Source organism: Crocodylus porosus, unplaced genomic scaffold, assembly GCF_001723895.1.
Source record: "Crocodylus porosus isolate Cpor-Errol unplaced genomic scaffold, CroPor_comp1, whole genome shotgun sequence".
NCBI lineage: Eukaryota > Metazoa > Chordata > Crocodylia > Crocodylidae > Crocodylus > Crocodylus porosus.
Window position 1 is genome coordinate 35,614,244 of NW_017728886.1, and position 22,899 is coordinate 35,637,142.

The 22,899-nt window shown below is 42.0% G+C and overlaps 1 pseudogene; it reads right to left on the reverse strand.

The window, feature by feature from the left end:
- Positions 1–3,330: 3,330 nt before the first annotated feature.
- The window catches only part of LOC109306551, a 50,666-nt pseudogene continuing 31,097 nt past the window's right edge, over positions 3,331–22,899 (reverse strand).

Below are 22,899 nucleotides of genomic sequence, written 5' to 3' on the forward strand. Positions count from 1 at the left end.
ATATGAAGTAGACCAAGGTAAAAAAAATTGAACTCCAGATTATTTTGATAAAGGTCATAAATATTTTGCCAATTTCTTCTGAAAAGTTTTATTTACTTTTGACCAATTCCTGGTTGTAGTCAGTGTTTGCAAGACATGTTGCAAAGGAGAAGTACATTCCATCTAAGGGCAAAAAGCACTTCTCTGAAGTTTTGATCTAAAAATTCTGCTACCACCTCAGAACGTGCCTATAAGAAGCAGACTGCTACAGGAAGGATGAATTTTCATGCCAGGTACCAAAAGTCTTACAGAGGTGTTTCATTCATAAACATAATAATCTGACCCTCTAGTAATCATTTTCCTTTATCCTTTATTAAAATAATGCTCTTATGAAAATGATGTTATTGTTATTTGTTTCAGTGGGAAGCAGATATTATAATATGGTTTAGTTCTTGTTTCAATTATTCCTCTTAACAAGAATACACGATTTTATATAAGAATTTAAAAGAGCCATTCTCCTTTATCTATAACTTATGTAAGACATTACTTCTTCTTTAAGGGACATTATATCACTTATGTGTTTGCAGCCATCTTTGGCCCTGTTTCATTCATGCTTCTGTTTCAAGCAGCTCTTCTTCTTTTAAAGTAGGGGAAAAGAACACAGATCTGGCTACATAAATATCTGTTTGGGTGTTTTTCCCCCCTTTCCTATGACAAAAACCTCAAACTAAAAATCCCATTAAGTTTTTCCTCAAATAAGCACAAACATGCCTTTTTTTATGAATGTAAAAAAAGTTGTCTTTACTAGTTTAATATGACAGCTACATGTTGGTATGAGGATATTCACATACAGATCAATAGCCTTCCTGCGTAGTCCCTGGTCTGAGGATTTTTCTAGTTTATAGTCTTATCCTCAGGCCTCTTGATGCCCAGGGTCTCTCCTGTAACTTGCAGACAGGCCATTTTAAATCTGGTATAGAGAATAGAAGACATAGAGGAGAGAAGGGTAAAATAAGCCAGTATGGCTGGAAGGCTGTCTGCTACCATAAAGTGTTGAGTAGGTGCATTTACATGTGTGCATTTACTGCATAGCAACCAAAATTACTCCATAGTACAGGAGGGTGTCTACACGTGTACACCTGTAGTGCACAGTAAATATGGTAACTTATGCCAACTTGAGCATTACGCAGGTATCAAATTTACGCCTGATTAGTAACTGTGCAGTAACACATGCAGTAGACAACTTACTGCGCACACATGTAGGCAACTTACATGTAGACTTACTGTGCAGTAACACTGTGTGTATGGACTGACTTGGGACAGTGTTAATGCATTTTAATGCCTGTATGTGTAGATGATGGCCTATTTCCGCCTGCTACACAGTAAGTTTAATTTGGTGTAAATGCATGTGTAGGCATGCTTAGTATGTTGTATCATACCCATAGCATCTGAATTCAAGAGATACTGTAGTGTGGGACTAATCAGAAAGTCAGAAAAGTACTTTCACAACAAAGTCATATGAAAGAAAATTTAACCAAGACAGTTTTATTTTACACTTTTAAAATTATTATTGTTTTTCTGTTTTAAACAAGTATATGCAGCATCTGCTTTCTGGGGACTCTTGGTTATAACTCATCTTGTCACAAATAAAAGTTCCCTAACCCCTTGCTTACAAACTATGTGGCATCTCTGCAGGCTTCAGTATTTAAGTATTATTATCTAAGGAATAAGATATTATCATCTAAGGAATACATATTTTATTTTATATATTTACATAGTGTCAATTTCAAGCTGATAAAAAGGTTAATACTCATAGAATGTCATAAAAATTTGACCAATAAAAATATGCAGCCATGTTTATTTTACAAAACTTGAGCTGAAGCCACAAATGAAGAAAAGCAATTAACATTCACTTTCATTTATTAATATATTGATCCATGAACATGATTTTAATAAGGTTTACATCACATTTTACAAAATCAATACTTGTGTAGTTTGGATTTTAACACTGAATGAACAAAGACGAAAAACAATTATTCACGTAACTTCATACATCCCAAAGTCATCTTCACTGCAGCAATCTTATAAACTCCTTCATTAGCCTATGTCCCAGCAGCAAGATCTTTGTAATGAAGTTGATATGATGCCCGTGGAGTATTTGTTGAGGGAATGCTCACTATGGGCATGTCCCAGCAAGCACACAGATGCAGAGGCATGCATTTCCTATGGGACAAGTAGCAACAGGGTATATTTGGGCAGCTGCTATTTGTCCCAGGGCATGCCCATGCATGCACACTATGGCACTCAGCAAAGTAACTTAGGTGGGGTAGGGGAGGCTGAGGCTAGCCTGTGCTAGCCACAGCAGCCTTACCTGGGATCCTGGGGGCCTCCTCGGGCAACAGCGGCACTGAGCCAGCTGCTCAGACCCTGGCTGGAAGCCAGAATATGGCTCTGGCCAGCTAGGCTCCCTTTCTGGTGGTGCATGATGCTGCTGTATGCACCACATCACTTTTTTTAGTGGTGGGTTTTTTTGACACTGCGATCTCCCAGTGTCAACACCCCGCCTCAACTGCTGCACTGCAAATTAGCAGTGCTCATTTGGACATGCCCCATATGTCTAAGATTGAGATTCTTTATAGATAATGAGTAAGTTTTAGCAAAAATTGAGAGGCTTGAGCTCACTATGAAGTATGTGGGCTGAGAGATCATAGTAAGCGTTACCAGGAAACTGCTCTGAACACATTCTAACCTTTAATATGGTATGCTAATGCTTACCATGTTCTAAATAAAACACATGCCCAGTGTCCCCTGTGACAAGGCCCTAAGGGAAAATATATGGTATGGCTTATTGACAAGTATGGTAAATAGAAGAGCTGGGAAAAAAAGTGACTGACACACACAGCAGTGCAGAGATCAAGACACCAGCTAATTGCTGATTCACATCTCAGCACTGGCTTAAGACTCAGGTGTAGTGGGGGAAGTGAGCTTGACAATGAGCTGATTGTTGCCCCTGCCCTGGCACTGCATCATCTGATTGTCATTGCCAACCCCAGCACCACACAGAAGACTTAAACTCATAGGAGTAATCTGGCAATAGCTGAATGTGTTACTTAGTAGGATATGTAGATATTCCTCACCCAAAAAGTTGTGACACTGCCATGATAGGATCGCACTAAGTAAGTTTTACCACTTGAATGTGTAGATTTATATGCAGTTAACACATATGTCCTATATGGCAAGGCCCTAAATCTTACTTCTGTGAAAAAGTTTAAGAATTTCTTGTGGTAGTTTAAAAGGATAAATAGTTTCAGTTAGTATGTATAAAAATGTGCAGAATGCAATAGGCAAATATAACTTTTGCTTAAGGGCTTATTTTCTCCAATTATATTTCTGTTATAGCACCACTATGCTCTAACAGTATGCTACTGGAGCTCACATTCATTTGTAGCTGATTCAGCCTTTTGAATAAGTTGTTAATCATGATGCCCACTCCTGTGAAAATTAACAGGACCAGAATAATCAGTATCCAAATTCTGCTTTGGACAGGTTCCTCGTCCATTTTGTCTTCTGTAAAGAAATGTAAAGAAATTACCAGTCAACAACTGTGATAAGTACCAGGTTGCAGATTACAGAAAATCATTAACTTGAATTTTCTACTCATTTACATTGACATAAATCAGGAACCTATTTGATTAAATGTGCCAATACTTTAAATCATGTTGGTACTAAACTTAAAGTAATCTTTTTAATTAGATAAGGCTACTTAGTTCATTAGAATTATCCAGTGAAGTGGTCTTGCCAGGTGGAGTGATGATGGCTAGGGATAGAAATTACAAGTAAAGTGGTATAAATGATTGAAGACCAGTTAAATTTTGTAACACAACAGAAGTGCAGTGCACACAAACTGCTTTCAAAATGGTTGAAACTGGTTTAACATAACCCTGGATGGATGTAGTATCAGACTTCATTAATTTAAGTTGGACTGGTTTATTGAACTTCTGTGCCAGATTCCCTCCTGATTCAAGTTAACACACAATCCCCCACAATGCTTTGCACCTCCCCTGCACCTGGCAGGGTGGGAGGGCTAGCCTTGGCCCAAGCAAACTACTCCAACCAAGGAGGGAGGCATGTTCTAGTGCCCCTCCTCTTCTGGCCTGGGTCACTGCAGGCATGTGGCTGAATTTCAGGATTCAAAAATGAAAGTCTGTTCACTTGCTTATCAGTTCAATCTACAAAGCTTAGACTAACTTGCAAAAGTTGAATCAATTCTGCCTGAGGCTTTTTAACTGTCTGTACTTAGCCAATAAGACCAGCTTTAAGGGGTGGAACAAAGTGCAAAGTATTCTGTATATTTCCCAGGCAAAATAGCAGTCATTATATATATATTTAAGGCCTGGTCCAACAAAATCCTGGTTGAAATGATCTAGTTGGGGGTGGTCCTGCTTTGAGCAGCGGGTTGGAATAAATGACCTCCGAAAGTCCCTCCCAAACCTAATTTTCTATGATAATAGGTGTATATAGACTAAGGGTGCTGTAGGCTTAGTCCCCTGGTTCACTGGTTAACTTACAATCAGGAATATAGAGAAGCAAGATAGTATTTTATTTCTGAATACTTTTTAAAATTAACACACATACAGACTGACCACAGAAAACTGCAAATATGGAAGGAGAAGAAAAAAGGAACATCAGACTCACTATCCCCAAAATATTAATTCAAAACTCACTCTTACTGCAGGAGGAAGAGAGTCCTGCTTTAATATGTATGAAATTTTAACATTTATGCTCTTAGATACTCACAAATGAAGTCTAAATCAGAGTAGTTAACCCCTCATTCACTGAGGCTAGAGTACCACAGCTTAGCTTCTACCTAACCTGGGGTGAGAGCTCATACATATGGGCAGTTATCATGGTACAGCTGATGTATAGTAAATCTCTGCCTCTTTCACCATGTGGTAAGGTGCTCATATGTTGGCATGGGTGGTGGCAGCACTGGGAGGGTGCTACGGGGGACCCTGCAGCCACCCCATATTTCACTGTAGCCCCCCGCAATGCTGCTGCCATCCACCCCAAGCCCAGCCTGGCTCAGCCCCCATCAAGAAGAGCCCCTCACAGCCCCGGCCCCAGCCCACAGCTGCAGCCTGCCCATGCATATCCGGGGACACACACCACCCCCGTGTCCTCCCAGGGTGTGCACAGCGGTGAGAGCCACCCCCTTTGCGCCCCCTGGACAAGCTGTGGCTCCATCCTGTGCCCAGCCCATCCTGCCCCAACTGGACAGTGTCTGCCCCTGCCCCACTCCTCTCTCACCATAGGGGGCATTGATCTGCCCTCTCCACACCCCTTCCCTTCTACCACACCAGGCTTAACACCTACACACAACACTTCAAGCTACTGTGCTCTGCTCCTCACTGCCTGCATGCTGCGCTGCAGCTGCGTGCACAAACGAGCATTTTTCACCCAAATTGTCAGCCACATCTAGAACCTAAACCCTTATTTCCCATAGACCCTTGGTATCTTTTACATGATTTCTACTGGCACAGTGTTTTTTCAAGAACGTAACCACTGTAAATTGAGGCCTGACTGTACTTAATGTCAGACATGTGCTTAAATGACCTTTCTCTATGCACAGAGTTATTTTAATTTGTTATTCTTCTGAAAAGTCTTCAAGTCTGCTTAAATGTATATTTAATTTGAATCCCCACAAAACAGCCAGTGTCCCACCCTGCTTTCTTCTGATTCCTCTCCCTGATGTATCACTCAGTGCAAAGATGTTGAGTCCTACTTAAGACTTCACTTGTAAGGGTCTTGGGGATGTCAAGTTATTCAAATTGGCTTGTATATCAACTCCCCTACAAACCTGACATAGCAGGCTTCTGATGGCTCCCCATCCCTCACCCATATATGCTGCACTGAACAGATCTTAGAATAAGAGAGCAGTTGGCCCCACTTATTGAATAATGAAAAAATGACCTGATTTCCTATGTTATACCCAGACTAGCCAAGACAGGTTTTGATTTAATGTGCTGTAGTATTCACAGCACACAAAGTTTGCATTCTTAACTTCCATCCTTACACACTTCATTTATATCAGCTGACAGTTTTCTAATGCAGTTTCTTTATGCTGTAGAATGAGGGCGCTCTCTGAAAGTCTTTTGAAATTAACACCACTAACACTGAGCATTTTGATAGAAACTGGATGATTCTGAATCCATGAACACATTTGGCAGGATGATATTGCCTTTACTGAACCATGTGCAGAAGCAGACCACATTCTTTTGGCATTGTCCTAGACAGGACTTAAAAGTACAATGAAGCATCGTATCATATAGGAACACAGAAGAAACGTATCTATTATACCACAAGTTAGATTAGATGGTGCAGCATTCACTTATTAACCACGTAATGCAGGTTCTGAAATGCATGTGTAACTACAGCCTGTGTAAGACTGCTCCTTGCTCCATCACTGACGTTTGCACTTGCAGTAAAAGTACCAGACCCATCCAATTGCAAAGGTACAATCATGTGTCAGTACTGATGTGATGTTTTCCAGGACGCTCGTGATAATCAAGAACATTCAATTCTGGCCTCCTGAGAGAAAATAAAAAATTGCCCTAAAATAGGAACTCCTTCATAAAGACCTGAGGATGTCACTTGCATGAGAAATTGTTATTTGCTTTTGGAGACTTTCAGTTCTTTTTGGAGAGATTAATAATTGGTGAAACTCAGAAAGTTCAGAACCTTTGTGGTTTGTAAAACTGGAGAGGAAATCAAAGCCTTGTGCAACATTGCTGTTTCAGCTGAGTCAGAAATATCACCCAGTAGCACAACTCATGCTATTTCTCTATTTCTCCTTCCTGCCAAAAGCAGATGGCCCTGAATCATACAGAAATAAAATATAAAAAATAAGTGCTAACTGAACCTTTTTTACTAGCTTCCCAAAGGTTTCCGCAGGAATTTGAACAATGATTTCATTTTGTTTTTACTTAACCAGAATTAGATCAGCCACCTCACTTGAACAAAGTACAGCCTGTATCTTCACACAAAAGGAGGCAGACAAGAAAATTGTTTAAAAAGTAATTCCTGTTGTCTGGAGGGAGAAAATTAAAGCTAGTAGGAAAAATGGAAGAAAAGCATCACCAAGCCATTTAAAGCATTTTCAAAGATTTGTGGTTATCCTTAGGTACTTTTTGAACTTTCTTTGGCATGGCTGACAGAGTACAACTTCATAGAAAAATCTGAAGCATGTGCAGCACAGGAAGGGCCAATATCCTGCTTACTTACATGTACCAATAAAATGTCAAGATAGCTATATCATCTATGGGAAGAAAGCTGGGGAGCTGGCATAATACAATATATTTCTGAGCATGTCATAAACTGTAGGGGGGCATTTAACTGGCCTGTTTATCGCTTTCCAAAAATGTTTTAAATTTACAGTCTTTACTTAACATTTTTTTAATTTGCTCTCTTTTGATTATTTTTCCCTTTCCTCTCTCATTTGAGAGCAAATGCCATCTTTGTCATGTTAATAATTATATAGTTACTTAACATAAACTGTGGTTTGTGACAGTTTAGTATAGAATACAAAAATGTTTTTATACAATATTTACATGTTTATAAATGAGTCTTTGAGTATGTGGTATTTAAATTATGTACACATACATATATTTTTGGCACTGTATGCTAAACAAACTGTAGAGGGAAAATGTAAATATTTTAAACTAGACAACTCAAACAGTACATATCCTGTGGTCTGACCATTAAAATAAAACCATAAGCATCAATATAAAAGAATAAACATATCACTTACTCTTTGCTTTTTTTACAAACAGATTTCTTTTTGGAAGAGTAGGGAATGGTATTCCAGTACCCAGATGAGGCAGATATTTCCACACAGTAATCAGAATGATTACTCGAAGGCTCCCTTTTTTTTCCAGTTGACAAAATCTACTGCAGCATTGTCTAGCCATAACCACTCCCCTAATGTTATAAATTTGAAAATGAATTAAAAGGGCAGAACAAATAATCAACAAAGATATTAATGAAATCTGTCAGTTTTTATTTTTTTTTCTATTTTCTACAAGGGATTTTTAATATTTCTTTCTGTCAGTTATTCCATAATATACTAATAGATTTTACTTCCTCTTATTCTTTTACAAAGGAAAGTAAATGCAGCTTATCTTAGATCTGGATATTAGGGCTGTATGAAATTTCATTGAATATTTCATTTCAAAGCTGTTTTGACGTGTTTCAAGCTTGAAACAGCCAAATTGAAATGAAACAAAAAGCTTCAAACAGCTTTGAATCAAAATGAGGGCACTCAAAACGTTTTGAAAGTTTCAAAATGTTTTAAGTTTTGAAGCAGCCCAGTGGTGGAAAGCAGGGGAGAGCACAGTCCTGATTCTCCCTGCCTCCCACCACTGGGCTGTGCTCCAACTGGCTCCACCAGCCCCATCGAGCTCAAGCCAGCAGCGGGAGGTGGAGCATGGCCCTGGCTCTCCCAGCCTCCTGCTGCTGGGCTGAGGTCCATGGGGCTGTGGGCCCCCAGATCTGCATGTTGGATGAGAGGAGACTGCTTCTGCTGCCTGGGACTAGTAGCAGAATCAATCTTCCCTGCCGTTGGGCGCGGGCTGTGCCCAGCGCTGGTCCCAGGTGACAGGGCAGCCTCCTGTCATCTGGCATACAAATCTGGTGGCCCTCACCCCTGGGAGGAGTTCAGCACTGCCTGTCAGCTCTCCCAGGGGTGCGAGCCCTTGGACCTGCATGCCGGATGACAGGAGGCTGCCTCTGCCACCTGGGACCAATGGCAGGTTCAAACTTCCCTGGCGCTGGGTGCAGGCAGCACCCAGCACTGGTCCTGGGTGGCAGCGGCAGCCTCCTGTCATCTGGTGCATGGCTCCAGAGAAGAGTCCAGCACAGCCCTCCCAGGGTGCAGGTCCCTGGATCTGAGTGCTGGATGAGAGGAGGCTATCGCTGCTGGCAAGTATCAGGAGTTTTGCTTTGAACAGTTCGAGGTGCAGTTTCCAAGAAATCTCTGCACCTATCTCCTTGAAACTTAGCAGGTGTCATGCCCTCAGAAGGGGTTATCATCCCTGCAATTTTCATCTGAATCAGGCAAGAAATGACAGTTGTAGGCATTTTCATGATTCCCCACTATAGCCTATGGGTGAAATGTCGAAACACTTCAAAACAGTGAAACAGTTTTGCCAAAACGAAACAGAACAGTGCTTCAAAACGAAATGAAACAACAAGATGAAACACAGTCCCTTCAAAATGGCAAAATGGGCATCGAAATAAAATGATGGTGTTTCACACAGCCCTACTGGATATCCACATTTTACTCATAGTCCTGCATCTAGACCCATATTTTGGGAGTATGATGAGATACATTATTTTAGACATCCACATTTGAAATATGTGGGCACTGTTTATAAAGGATCTTAAGAACACTGAAAGGAACAAAAGGGAGGGAGGATTTTTGACTGGCATTAGACTGGGGACTCCCTTTCTACTAAGCATTTTGGTAATCTCTTTTTTTCTCTTCAAACCACAACTCCCCCCGGCCCCGCCCCCGAACTGATAATCTACATTCTGATATTCCTAGTAATCTACAGTCTAGTTCTTTCCTTACAGCTGTGAATATCATTCTTTATGTTCTGCACTAATAATCTATTCTCCTTTGAACATAGCATTTGGCTTCTATGGTGGATTTTTTTTTTCTCTTCCTTTTAAGCACTACACAGCCACCTTGAGTAGAGGTATGAGTTGGTCTGTAGTGTGCTGATGCTTCTAACAGGTACAGAGAAGCCTCTCAGGTGCTTGCCTGGTGGGTCTTACTCACTCAGAGTTAAAACAATAGCTAGATTTTGGAGGGTCAAATTAAAACTGTCCTGTGTCAAATTAGCAAGGACTGTAAGGATTTTATTTGATTTTGCCTGCCTCTCTAGCACAAGTCAGTCTGAACAAGGTTTCCCAAATAATTTCACTGTCAGTGCAGTGCTGTTTCCCTGTGACATACAGTAGATTACTTTTTCTAACGGGATGCTACGTGGCTCTGGTGAGAGAAACAAGCTGGAGCAGATGCTGCTGTGGACTGCTCTAGACAAGTGGCTACTTGTGAACACAGGACAATGGATTCAGTGGCCACAGGATTGAATTCTAGTCCTATGCTCTTATATAACTAATCAGAAACTGTAGGGGTTACACAGATTCTGGGCTTCTGTGCAGTTCACAGATAGCTGTGAAAGACAACCACAAATCATAACAGCCTTTAAGTAGTTTTAATTTATGTTCAAACAATTTTGGTCCCCATAATAGCCCCAATTATAGCCAGCCCAATTGGAGTATAAATCCACCCTTGTTCTTTCTCCTGTATTCTGCTTTTCAGGAACTGTATAAGTTCTGCTTTTCAGAAACTGTATCTGTTAAAACTTTTAATTGTTATTACAACATGTACTAATGAAAGCTAGATTTTTGCATTGTATGTATTTCTGTAGCTATAAGAATCCCTCCACTTGAATGTCATGAATTCATGGGCCCTACTGTGAATGAAACATAACAAAAAACTCGTAAATCTCTTTTCTACAATATTTTAAGGGAACTATTTAGGCTGGATAAGACCAAAATCTCAGTTAAGATTTCTAAGCAAAACACTTCACATCTTTTTTTAATAAATTTTTCAGACTATTTCCTGATGAATTTCTATTTTCTATGCATTAGACACTGATAGGTCATGACAGATTTTTATAATTATAGACCATCTGTTTCATTCAGAATATTTATAATAAATTATTGAAATTAAAATCATTACCATCCACATTTCTGTATATTCCTGCCCAAAACCCACTTGTCTTGTCTGCAAGGGGCTCAATACTGACAGTTAAAAAGTTTGATTCAGCCAAGTCTTCTATGGAAACCAAAGTAGCTCCTAAAAAATGAATTAGGAAACAAATCAGCCTATGATTACACACTTATTACTCCATCCTGCTTTAGAAACTAGTGTTTTTTAATAGTAGGAGTTTCTATTATAAAACCCTCTACAGGAAGTAGGCTAGTAGGGAAGAAGCAGGTTTATTAATAGGGAGTAGAAAAAGTCATGAGGATGCAAGGGAGGGAACAATTTAGATCCTTGTCTAGAGACAGTGTACCTGTGGTGGGGGATGGAACCAGGGTAGCAGCTGTCCTTGGTGGGGGGGCACAGAAATAACCACCCACCACTATGGTGGCCTTGTGCATTGTGACTGACCCAAGTGTGGACCTACACTACTATGCTTCTGCTTCCCTATACCATGGAGATAGCATATCCCATACCATCCACCCCTGAGCACTCTTTGACTACCTGCTCCTGTATCTGTGCTCCAAATTCTGAAATATATTGGTGAAGACAATCTAGGAATTCCCTCTTCTGCCAGGCTCAAATCTTCATCTCTAGTGGGCCTGAGAACAACAGTCTGATGTCCCCCTCTGAAATATTTTCCAGCATGTTTCTAGGCCTGAGGCATGTGTGAGGAAGTGGGTAAAGTGGACTTAGGGCTGTACAAGCTGGGGCACTGCTGCCATGCTGTACAGAAGCCCTTTGTCCTAGTATTCAAAATAACAAAAACAGTGCAAAATTCAAAAGAACAAAGTGAGCACTGAAGTGTGATATAAATAAAATACCAATACAATTGCTTGTTACCCAATCGAAGGCACTGAACAGATGCTTCGCTCCATTTTATTTCATCAGTATTAAACATGTAGCAATGGCCACGGAAAAGATTGGTCATCATTTGATTCAGGGCATTTTTCAGGAAGTTGTGGAGGGTCTGTAGGAACTGTAACTGTTAAGAAAGTATAGATGATGTGCCGGCCCTGCTGAAGTCAACATAATTTTGGCTATTTTGTTATTTCTTCTATATAGAATCATTTTAAAAAATAGGGCTCATAAATGTTAATAAAATGCTGTCAAGCACTTCCCTGTAATTGGCAATTATTACCCCCTAAAGTCACACTAGACTCACAGTGCAATCAATAAAGGTCTGCATTATTCATTACTACTAGAGTCGAGTGAAGTTCTGAATATTGACATCAGGAAAAATTCTGAATACAGGTTTGCCTCAATTTATGTGGATTCTTTATATGCGAATTCACTCTTATGTGATGAGTATATTTAAACCCATAATTCATTATATGAAAGGTAAATTTACTCTTATGTGATCAGCATAGATACTCCCCTACCCCTTGCCCAAGTAGGTAAGTCTGTGGGGGGAGGCGAAAGGGCCATGACCCCACTCACCCCAGACCTGGCTGCAGCAGCCCTAGGAGTGGCCAGCACCAGCTGCTTACAGCTGCTGGGCTGCACCATGGTCTGCCTGTCCCACTGTGCCTGGGCTCACCCCAGCTCCTGGGCTGTGCCGTGCCCTGGTGTGGGCAGCTGGTGTCAGTTGCTCCCGGGGGCCACTCCAGCACAGGCTGAAGTGAGTGCAGGAAAGTGAAGCGCCAGGTGGTGTGGGGCACAGCACTTACCCCAGCCCTTGCTGCAGCGGCCCTGGAGCAGATGACATCAGCTGCCTGCACCAGGACATGGCGCAGCCCAGGAGCAGAGGTGAGTGGGGTCACACAGAGCATGGTGCAGCTCATTGGCTGCAGGCAGTTAGTGCCAGCGACTCCCGGGGCCACTGCAGCTGGGGCCAGGAGGAGTGCAGCTCTGTTCCCTCTGCTTTGCTGCCTTGTGCAGCCCCAGGAGTGGCACCCCTCCCCCCTTTCCTAGTCCCAGCCTTCCTCCCTGCCATGGGAACCTATCCCTTTATGTTACATTGTAAAGTGGGTTCACTTTATGCAAGTGCTGTTCTTCAGGAATGCATGTACAGCATAAATTGAGGGAAACCTGTAGTAGAGTCAGTGGGTGCCCTGTGGGAGAAGGGAGAAGGGGTAGAAAAAAACATCTTGGAATGCTGGAGGTCTGTGCCATGGCTTTTCTCAGAAGAGATGGTCTATAGACATTCACTCAGGAGAAACTCTCCCAGGTATGTTTTAACTCTGATTGCTCCCAGCTTATTTTAACGAATTTTTGCTCTGGGAGAAAAATTCTGAACATCTGTACAGTCATGGTTTCTCCTAGGAGACCAGCAACACTCCCAGGAAAAAATGAATATCTGTATATGGCCTTAGATGAATCAGCATTTTACAAAAGAAAGCAATTTCACCAGGAGATTTCTGAGCACAAATAACTATTACAGCACATTGGAATAACCTGAAATTAGTGAAATAGTAGTGTTGTAGTGTCTCGGTACATAGTAATTCATTCTGCATATAAAACATCTTTACACATAGTCCAGGTGCCGGGGGGGGGGGCGGTATGTGTATATAGAGTGGCTTTAATTAGAGTGGCTCTTGTAAGCTGCTCTAATTGAAGTGCTGGCAATGTCTTGTGTATTCAGTATTCCATGCTTCAAAATGCCAGCAGAGGCACTGTAACTAAAGCTTGTTGGATGAGTTTTAGTTAAAGTACCCCTGCCACCATTTGAAAAATGGGGATGCTGAATACACAAAATGCTGAGGCTGCTGGGGTGTGCTAATTAATTAACTGAGTCTGTTCTGACATGCTGTAATTACAGCACATTGGAACAGATGTCCCACATGTCTACAGGCACCCATCATTTCTTTGAGTCACAAAGAAACAATGCTCTTTGCCTTTACATGCACCTTCATTGACATCCACAGAAGGTAGAAATACTGATCAAGGTCAGTATGAAGCTTAAGAAAGGAGGAACTAAAACACAACTAAGGCAAAAAAAAATCCCCAGTCGAAAGAAAGCCAGGATTTTAGTAACTAAGAACATGGTGCAGTCCATCAAAGTATAATCTAACATACTTATTACACATGTAACTTGAATTTGAGTAGTCCTCATTTGGGCAACAGAAGGAATGTTGAAATACCTTATTTCTCTCTCACTTCCTTGTAAGGGGCTTAGTGAACCACCTTAGGACCAATGTCCCATGGGTTCTTTGGGGTGCCTATCTGCACCCAGTGATGAGGTATGCAATCAAACAAATGAAGCTTCTGACCCCTATGACATTATCATTTGGTAATACAATACTTCCCTACACCACCTGCTCTAGAGGGTGGGTAGAGGTGAGAAGGAGGAAAGAATGGGGTGTAGCACACTCCAGCTATGCCAGACTTATCAGATCATACACATTAGAGCAACCAAACATATCCAATATCTGACCTGCTAACGTTTATATGATTGATACTAAGACTGTGCAAAGCTTCAGTTGCTGATTCGATTTGACAGAGATTCAGCTCAATTCGGTGGCCGAATCTCCAAATCCAAATCAAATCAGGGGACCCTTTAATCACTTTGAATCAAATTGGAACCTTCTGAATTGATTCAGAGAGATTTGATGATTCAGACATAGATACAGCTTTAAATGCTTTTTCTACATACCTCAAGGCACCAGATGGCTCATGAATGCTGAGATGGTGGGGCAGATGGAGCGTCCCACAGAAGCACGAGGGGCGGTGGGGGGTTCCCAGCGTGCTCAGCAGCGGACCCGGAAGTGCACTGGAAGTACTTCTGATCCACTTCTGGGTTCACTGTCAAGTGTGTGGACCCCACTTCCCCGCTTCCCTTTGGGATACTCCATCTGCCCCACCATCACAGCATTCATGAGCCGTGCTGGCTACTTTAAGGTATGTAGAAAAAACATTTAAAGCTGTGTCTATGGCAGAATCACTGATTCTCCAAATCAGCATCGACCCTATAGATTCGGATTCAGCCAAATCGAATCGGGACAGTGATTCAAATAAATTGAATCACTGTTCCCGATTTGGGCTGAATCCAAATCTGAATCGAATATGGCCTATTTCACAAACCCCTAATTGATACCCATAGGAGGTAATAAGTAGGACTGTGCATATCTTGAACATATGTAGCCATACATCACACTTTCTTAATCAAAATAATGGTTGTAATAAGTTAATATTGGAAGCCATATAGAATATTCTGGTATGCACATGAAACAAAGCACAATATGGTTGTTTTGGCTAAGTTTAAGAGTATATTAGTAAAACTGAGAATCAGAGTAAAATTCTCAGGATGCAAAAACATATGAGCTGGAATATGCACCACCAAAAGGATCTTTAAAACAAAAGTACCAAGTTCTCCAGGGTTTTAAATCTCCATACTGCTACAGTTAAAAGGATTCTATTGTAAGTCAAGTGATAAAGCAGGGGAGGCTGGGTTTTCTCTCAAAGACTGTTTATAAGTGCTTTGGGAAATTCATATATGCAGTCTGAAGAATCACTACAAAGTTCAATCTTTCTGATTATGCCAATGCATGTCTCACAGCCCACTAGCCAACAATCACCAGAAACCATAGCTAACAAGAATTACCAGGTCTAAGTGTTCATGTTGCCCTCCAACCATTGTCTGTATTGGCTAGTAACTCATCAACTTATTGGGTTCATGTTGCTTACTTTGAAGGAACGGAATATACATTCATTGAGGAAAGCCACTTCCAAAAACTCTAATGTATTCATTTAATTTGATAAGCAGACTCCTAAAGAACTGTGAAACATTTCCATAAACCACATTTTACATTTTGCTTTAAGGGAGAACTTTGAGTCCCAAAAGATAACTGGGATCTATATCAATCTATATTAATGCTATATCAGTACTTTGAATGAATCCACTATGAACAAAAAATGCATTTTGAAGACAGGTTGTCTGCTAATATATATTAGTTATTCATATACTGTAGTATAACCAAATTCAGCCTCTAGCGCAGTTACTCAAACTCCATGTCACAAAACCAAAATTATTCCATTTGGCTGCTTACCATCAGACCATTTACAGACAGAGGAATACTTTTTATCACAGGATGCTGTCTTCCAAGCTCCATCAAGGTCTAAATAAACACAGGCTATGCTTGCTTTTGGTTCCCCACGGGCCCATTTAGCATACTTGAGTCTCCTGTTATCAGTCCATTTGTAATAACCATCAGTCTAAAAGCAAACCAAACTTAATTGCGATTAACATAACAATATTCAAATTAACACTGAACAGCCTGCAGGTAATAAGAATAACATGCCCTATACTAGTGGTTCTCAACCTTCTCAGACTCAATGCCAGCTCAGAAAATGCCAGCTTTCCCTAGTTTTTTTTACTATGGAAAAGTAATAGAACAACGCTGATGCAAAGAGAAAGACCACAATGGGTCAGAACGTTTGTTATATTATGGATTCCTATTTGAAAAATCTTGGTTTACCTCATGAATCATGTGTAAATGTTTGCACCTCATGGCACTCTTAAAAGGATCATACACCATCCCAGAGTGACACAACACCCTGGTTGAGAATCACTGCCCTATACATTCAGATTTTGAAGGTCTCATAAAGGAAAGTTGTTGCTGCCCTGGTGTTACTGAAGCTCAGCCTCTTAAGGAAGAGTGTATTGGAAGCGATAGTTCCTCTAGAGATGCCTATGATTTCTAAACAAAGGCTGTATAAAAAGTATATGGCTTACTAAGAAGGCAGATAAAAATAGGATCTACTGGGTGGCTAGCAGCCAAGAATAGCTTGGGAACTCTGGCCCAGAAAAGCTGTGTGGGAAAACCTGGAGGGATTAGTAATGAAATCTGAAGGGAAGGAACTCTCCAGTATGACAGTGAGGAAAACACGGACCACATCTAGACCATAGGAATACCAAATTAGGGAGTGCCACAGTGAGCTTTGCCAGGCCTGTTCTGTACATGGTAATCATGTACAAGACAGATCTATTGAAGTTTCCTTGTTGTGGTGCCAGGCGCATGTTAACAAGCTTGCTCTCCCAGGAGTATCTATGGTGATATCTACTGATGTACTAATGCTGCTACATTACACCTGTTTCAGGGTCCAGCGTGCATGGAGTGGGCCTCGTGAATTTCACTACAACCACCTGTGGCATGGACCTCTGACAGGGTAACAGGTCTACGGAGCTCAGGCTGGACCAAAAGGAAAAGTTTTTAAGAGACAGAATTTATAAAGATGACAAAGACAGATAAAGCAATTAAGGAAAAGGCCTAGGCAATACAGCATTGATGTGGCCTAGAGGCTCAGATTTGAAGCCTATGGTTAATTGAATCAAGCTGGAGGCTTTCAATGAAGAAGGAAGACTTTGTCAGGGTATGGAACACAGATAAATGTACTTGTGCAGGCTACAGAAGAAAAAAATCTTTTTTTTTGATCCTGTGTGAACATAGCTGATGACCTACTGAATCCAAGGCAAAGATGACCAACCTGTGGCACAGGTGACACAAGTGGCATGGGCAGCCTCTGTGTGTGGCATGCAGCAGATCTGGGAGGGGACAGGCAGCACAGTGGCAGATAGGACAGGGAACAGAAAACAAAGCAGATTGGTTAGGAAGCACATGACAGGGAGCAGAAAGCAAAACTGCAGAGCAGGCAGGGAGCATGGCAGGAAGCAGAAAGAAGAGCAGCAGATTGTGTGCGGGAAGGTGATCTGAGGGGCACCCAAGGAAGCCTCTGAGCCTCTGTCTAACACTCTCTAGTCATGTGGCACAGACAGAAGTGACAGTTTTTGAGCAACAGGGCCCCTGAAACATTTTACAGATGTGACTTAACGCACATGGACAGCTGCAGATTGCTTTTAAAATTGCCAATTGTGTGAAAAGTTAACCCTGGTTAAATCAGGCATTACATTAAGGCACTCAAAAACAGAGCCCCTTAGGAAATTTGTGTTGCCTCCAGGGTTTTATTGTGTGGGGGGAAGGGCTGGGCTGGTGGGTAGCCCTACCCTCTTGGGCTGTCAGGGAGAAGGGAAGGGAGCTGCTGGCTGCTGAATGGCCAGAGCTGGGAGGAAGAGGGTGGGGAACAGGACCCTCTTGCCTCATGCCCCTGCCCCAGCTAGCCCAGCTTGGGTATTGGGGGGAGCTGGGTTGGGGCCCGTGAGGTGAGCAAGATCCATTCCTGCCCTCCTCCCCCTCATTCTGGCCACTCAGCAGCCGGGGGCAGCCAGCACAGAGCTATCAGTTGCTGTAAAGGCCAGAGCTGAGGGAGAGAAGGGGGGAATGGAAGTCCCTCACTTCACTGCCCTACCCCACCTGCCCCCAGTGCCCCAGCTGGGGTAGCTAGGGTAAGGCCATGAGGCAAGGGGGCCCTGTTCTCTGCCCTCCCCACCAGCTGTGGCCATTTAGCAGCTGGGAGCTCCCTTGCTGACAGCCCTGGAGCTGACCTGAACTGGTGCAGGCTGGCTCCAGCTCCCCCAATTGCCCCCCCACCCAACAGTCTCTTGGGTTTGGTGGACGGAGGCATAACTCATAGTGCTTCATGTGAAGTGCAATGAGTTAGAACCAGGCCCTAACATCGGTCTGCATCTGAGGTCTGACTGCACCAGTAATCTCAAGCTACCTTTATTCTAGTTTGCTCATTTAAAAATGTTGCATAGACTGTGGGGCACAGGCATCATTGTAGGCTCTGTTAGCTTTCCAAGAAACCTGGGTACTTCCCTGGGTATCTGACACTGATGCTGCCACACATACTCTGCTTTGTTACCTGAGCTAACTGCTTGTGTAGTAGCTTGTATGGTAGCTTGGGAGATATAATCACTCCTGGCAACAGCAGTAAAGACATGGTCTAATATGAAGATTTCCCACACACTCAATGCTCAGCTTCAGACCCGCCCTGGAGTGTAACTCTGGCAGCCCTATAAAAAGCATACAGCAAAAATTAAAGGAAAGTTAGAGTGCTATTTAGAACGGTATCGTAATACCCAACTCCTTCTCTTTGCTGTGCTTACCACATTGCTGTTGAGACCAATCCATACAGGCTTCCCAAACTGCAAAATCTGCATCCACAGGAACAGAGCACTGTAGAGATCTACAACACTGGCAAGTTATGCAGATTTCTCCCTGCAGTTTTTTTGTGCCTCTCCCCAATTTGTTCTGGAATGAATGACTGAATAGGTACTATTATCATAATGAATCAAGTCAGAAACTGGAACTTTTGGTGAATAAAATAATTCAGGATCTGTTGTAAAGAAAGAAAAAAGAAAGAAAGATGTGGTACCACTGAGCAACAAATATATGCATTACAACAGAACCCAAGTCCTTTATATCTGTGTGATCCACAACCAATTTAATGCAAAACAAGTTCCCAGATTAAGGACCAGCTACTCAACTGTTGACTGCAGGTTCTACTCGAAAGGGTACCCTTCTCAGCTCAGCTGCAGCTGATCAGTATTCCCTGCCAATAGCTGGAGAAGAAGCACCCTATGAAATAAAAGATGCAGCAAACAGCTGGAGCACTTCATGCAGCTGTTCCTTGCTGTTCTGGAGGTGAGGGTGGGGTTTAGGTACCTAATCTTGAGAAGTATCTGGGATCGACTCTATTGCAAAATCAATCTCACAATCAGTCAGACAAAAAAAACCCATTCCTTATTTAAAAACCAGGTTAAACAGATATTTTAAAGATGACTTCAAATGGATAGTAAATGTAAGCAATGCAATGTGTTTGGCAGAGGGGGGAGATAATGGGGTATGTTCACTGTTAAAACCTGGACACGGGAACACATACAGATCAGGTTACAAGTGAAAGCGAACCAGATATCTAGTACAGAGTGGATTTCTTTCTAACCAGCTGTGACAGGAGGTCACATATTTAAGTCCAGCATAAGAACTACATATCACTTAGGTCCTCCAAATAGAAGTAAGCAAGGGTGAACTTAATGCTATGGAAAGAAGCAAACAGACAAACAAAGCAACTGTTCTTCCCTTTCCAAGGTATATATAGAAAACTAAACCAGCATTCTCCTGTTGGTGCTCCATACACAGAAGCAGGATCCTCTGGTCTGGTTCACTTGGGCTAAATATGTAACCCCAAAGGACTAGGGCAAAATTTGACTGAAACTGCCTTTGTGGTCACCCAACACAGACAACACCGGCAGTTTGCTCTTTGCCAGTCAAATGAAATCCCCAACTACTCTGGCAGCCTTATGTCCTTGTTTGGAGGAAAGGATGTAGCCAGCTGTGATACCCAATCTGCTCTGAAATGGAAGCCACCATTTCCCCTTACTTCTTCCTGCAGGCTCTATAATGTTCCGGATGCATCTGTTCCACAGCTATTTCCTAACCTGAAGATCTAGAAGGGAATCTGCATCATGACTTTTCAATTCCCCAAATGATACCAATTATATTTATGTAGCACTTGCTACATAAGATGGGCTATGCAACTATTTTTAATGCCAGTAATATAATCCACAAAAATGGTTTTGTTTATTTTTTAATTTTAAGGTTTAGTTATAGCCTGCATAGTCAAAGTCACTTCTGGATTTTCCAAATATTCACCAAAGTACCTATTACATCACTTTTGTTTTGATTTTATGAATTAAGTAGATACAAAATTATGCAACAAAATTATGTGCATACAGACATCTTTGCTTAGGAGAGGATCAAAACTAATAGAGGCAGTTGCAGACCTGAGGCATACAGGCTGCAGGTAGAAGAGTTATAAAGGGAAGTTCATGCCATGAAAGTTAAAGTCCAGTGAACAACCACCACAGAGCATTTCAATACTGCAAAACTGGCAACTACTTTTTAACTTTTATTATGGTTTGGCATCCAGGAATAAACTGTCTTTTTTCTCAAGCAAGATTTTCAAAAGTTATTTCTGAGTATATTAGTCAAATTAAGGGCTTTGATTTTCAGAAAGTGAATCCTCTGGATGTCAGGTCCTTTTAAGGTTTCCCAGCCTTGGAATCCAAAAACTGAAATATCCAAAACCAGTAGTTATTTTTCTAAATGTTGGTGGCAGCCTGTTAATGGGAAAATTGAATCCACTGAAAATTGAAACTTCCTTCCTGTCACACAATCAGCACAATGGATTAATTCCACTCCTCCTGGGTAAAATCTAAGGAAGCACAGCAGAGCTGAAGGGGAAATTAATTCAAGGTCATGAAATGCAGGTCTATCATGATTCTTTGGCTCATAATTGCTATTCCATCTGGCACTCAAACTGATGAAATGACAGCTGAAGCTCTCTGATACCAATTGTTTGAGGGCCAAAGAGGGCAAATCTACATGTGCAATTAGTATGCCTCAATAAACTCCAGCCCAGTTCATGCTGGAGTCAGCTGCTCCTGGGCACAGTGCCTTCACATGTGCCGAGGACTTCAGCAGTTTGAGCCATGGCAGAGCCTCCCTGGGCTGACACAAGCTCAGGGGTCAGCCCCACCACGGCCATCCCTGGGGGGGCAAATTGGGGTGACTGCCCTGGGCCCCACGCTTTGGGGGGCCCTCCACCAACTACAGCCACTTGTCACCTCCCCCACCAACACTGCCGCTGGTTTCTGTGGGCAGTCGCTACCCCCACCCCCCCAGCCCTGCACAGGCTGATATGCCCCAGGCCCCGCACATCCCTAGGGGCGGCTCTGGCCCCAGGCTCCAGGTGGCAGTGCTGGGGTGGAGGGGCTGGCTGGAGCACAAGAGTGCCTAAAGTGTGGAGCCATATGGATGAACTCCGCAAACCTGTTGTCAGCCCAGGGCGACTTAAGTTGTTGTGGTCCCGGTCGCCATCCACACATGCTTTCTGTGCAGTAAATGATTCTGCTGTAAGATAGCACTGTCCCTGATGGAGTTAATTAATTTACTGTGCCCTAATGGCAACACACATGTAGACAATGACACTTTACTCCAGAGCTAATTAGTCAACTCCACAGTAAAGCATACATGTAGATGCACCCAGTGTATACACAAACATAGAAGTCTAAGACACAACTAGGTTCATAAATATAGTTTCATAGTTTCATAGTAGCTAGAGTCGGAAGGGACCTAGGTAGATCATCTCCAAATCCAAGGAACCATATCATTCTATTAAAAAAAATTAGAATAAGCAATACAATACCACCCTTTCCCAGCATTTCCTGTCTTTGTCCCTGCCAAAGAACAATACCAAAGGGTATCCTTGGTAACATCCACCCTGGGTGCCCACCCCAGGACAGCCTGTAGGTTAGTTAAGCCCTTCCTGAAGTGTCCCTACTCAGTGTCTCAGTCCTACCACCCCTTTCCCCTTGTTCTCCAGGTTTGTTATTCATGAGGACATTAGAGAGAAAGGAATAGGCATTTTGTGATGAGTGTAGGAAGTTTGAGCAAAATTAAGGGTTGCATGGAAAAAGCTGGAATGATTTTGAAACTAAAAAATGTACAGTGTGGGAACACTGGCAGAGCAGAACACCCAGGAGGCAAGTCAAGGTTTGACAAATAAGAAGAATTTATGAGGAACAGATTTATGCAGAACTGCAATTCTGTTGTGAGGTAGGCCAGAAGGGGGAGCTAATCCATCTCTTAGTTCAGGTCCAGCTATAGCTTCTTAGATTCCATAGATGCCATTGTGTTTTGAATGTCTTGTGGGTCTTTTTTGTTTGTTTAGTTGGTTGTTTTTTGTTTGGTTGGGGGGGGGGTTGCATATGGGTCATTATTTATGCCATTACCTTTCCCAGTTCCTTATTTGCTCTGCTTAGTGGGAAAATGTTATGAATCAGCATTAGCAACAAAAAGAATAAGGAACAGAAAACAGATAAGATAAATCTGATTTTTTTTAAACTTTGATTTTTTTCATATTTCTCTTTAAAATGCCAATATAGGTTGGCACTAAGGTTATTCAAGGACATTAGATATGTATCTCTGTGCCTTAACATATCTGGACCTTTTTTTAAGTGTAACCCAAACTCTAATTTTCTTGACCTTGTAAGGTTTAGTCAAGAATCACTTACAATATCTCTGTAATATAGTTCATTCCATACTACTAATGTTTGCATAGCACATAGCAACACTGATGGTGGATTTTTGGGAAGTATTCATGTCAGACTGTTTCAGGCTGGACATAAGGAAGAATTTCTTTACTGTCCGAGCCCCCAAGGTCTGGAACAGCCTGCCATCGGAGGTGGT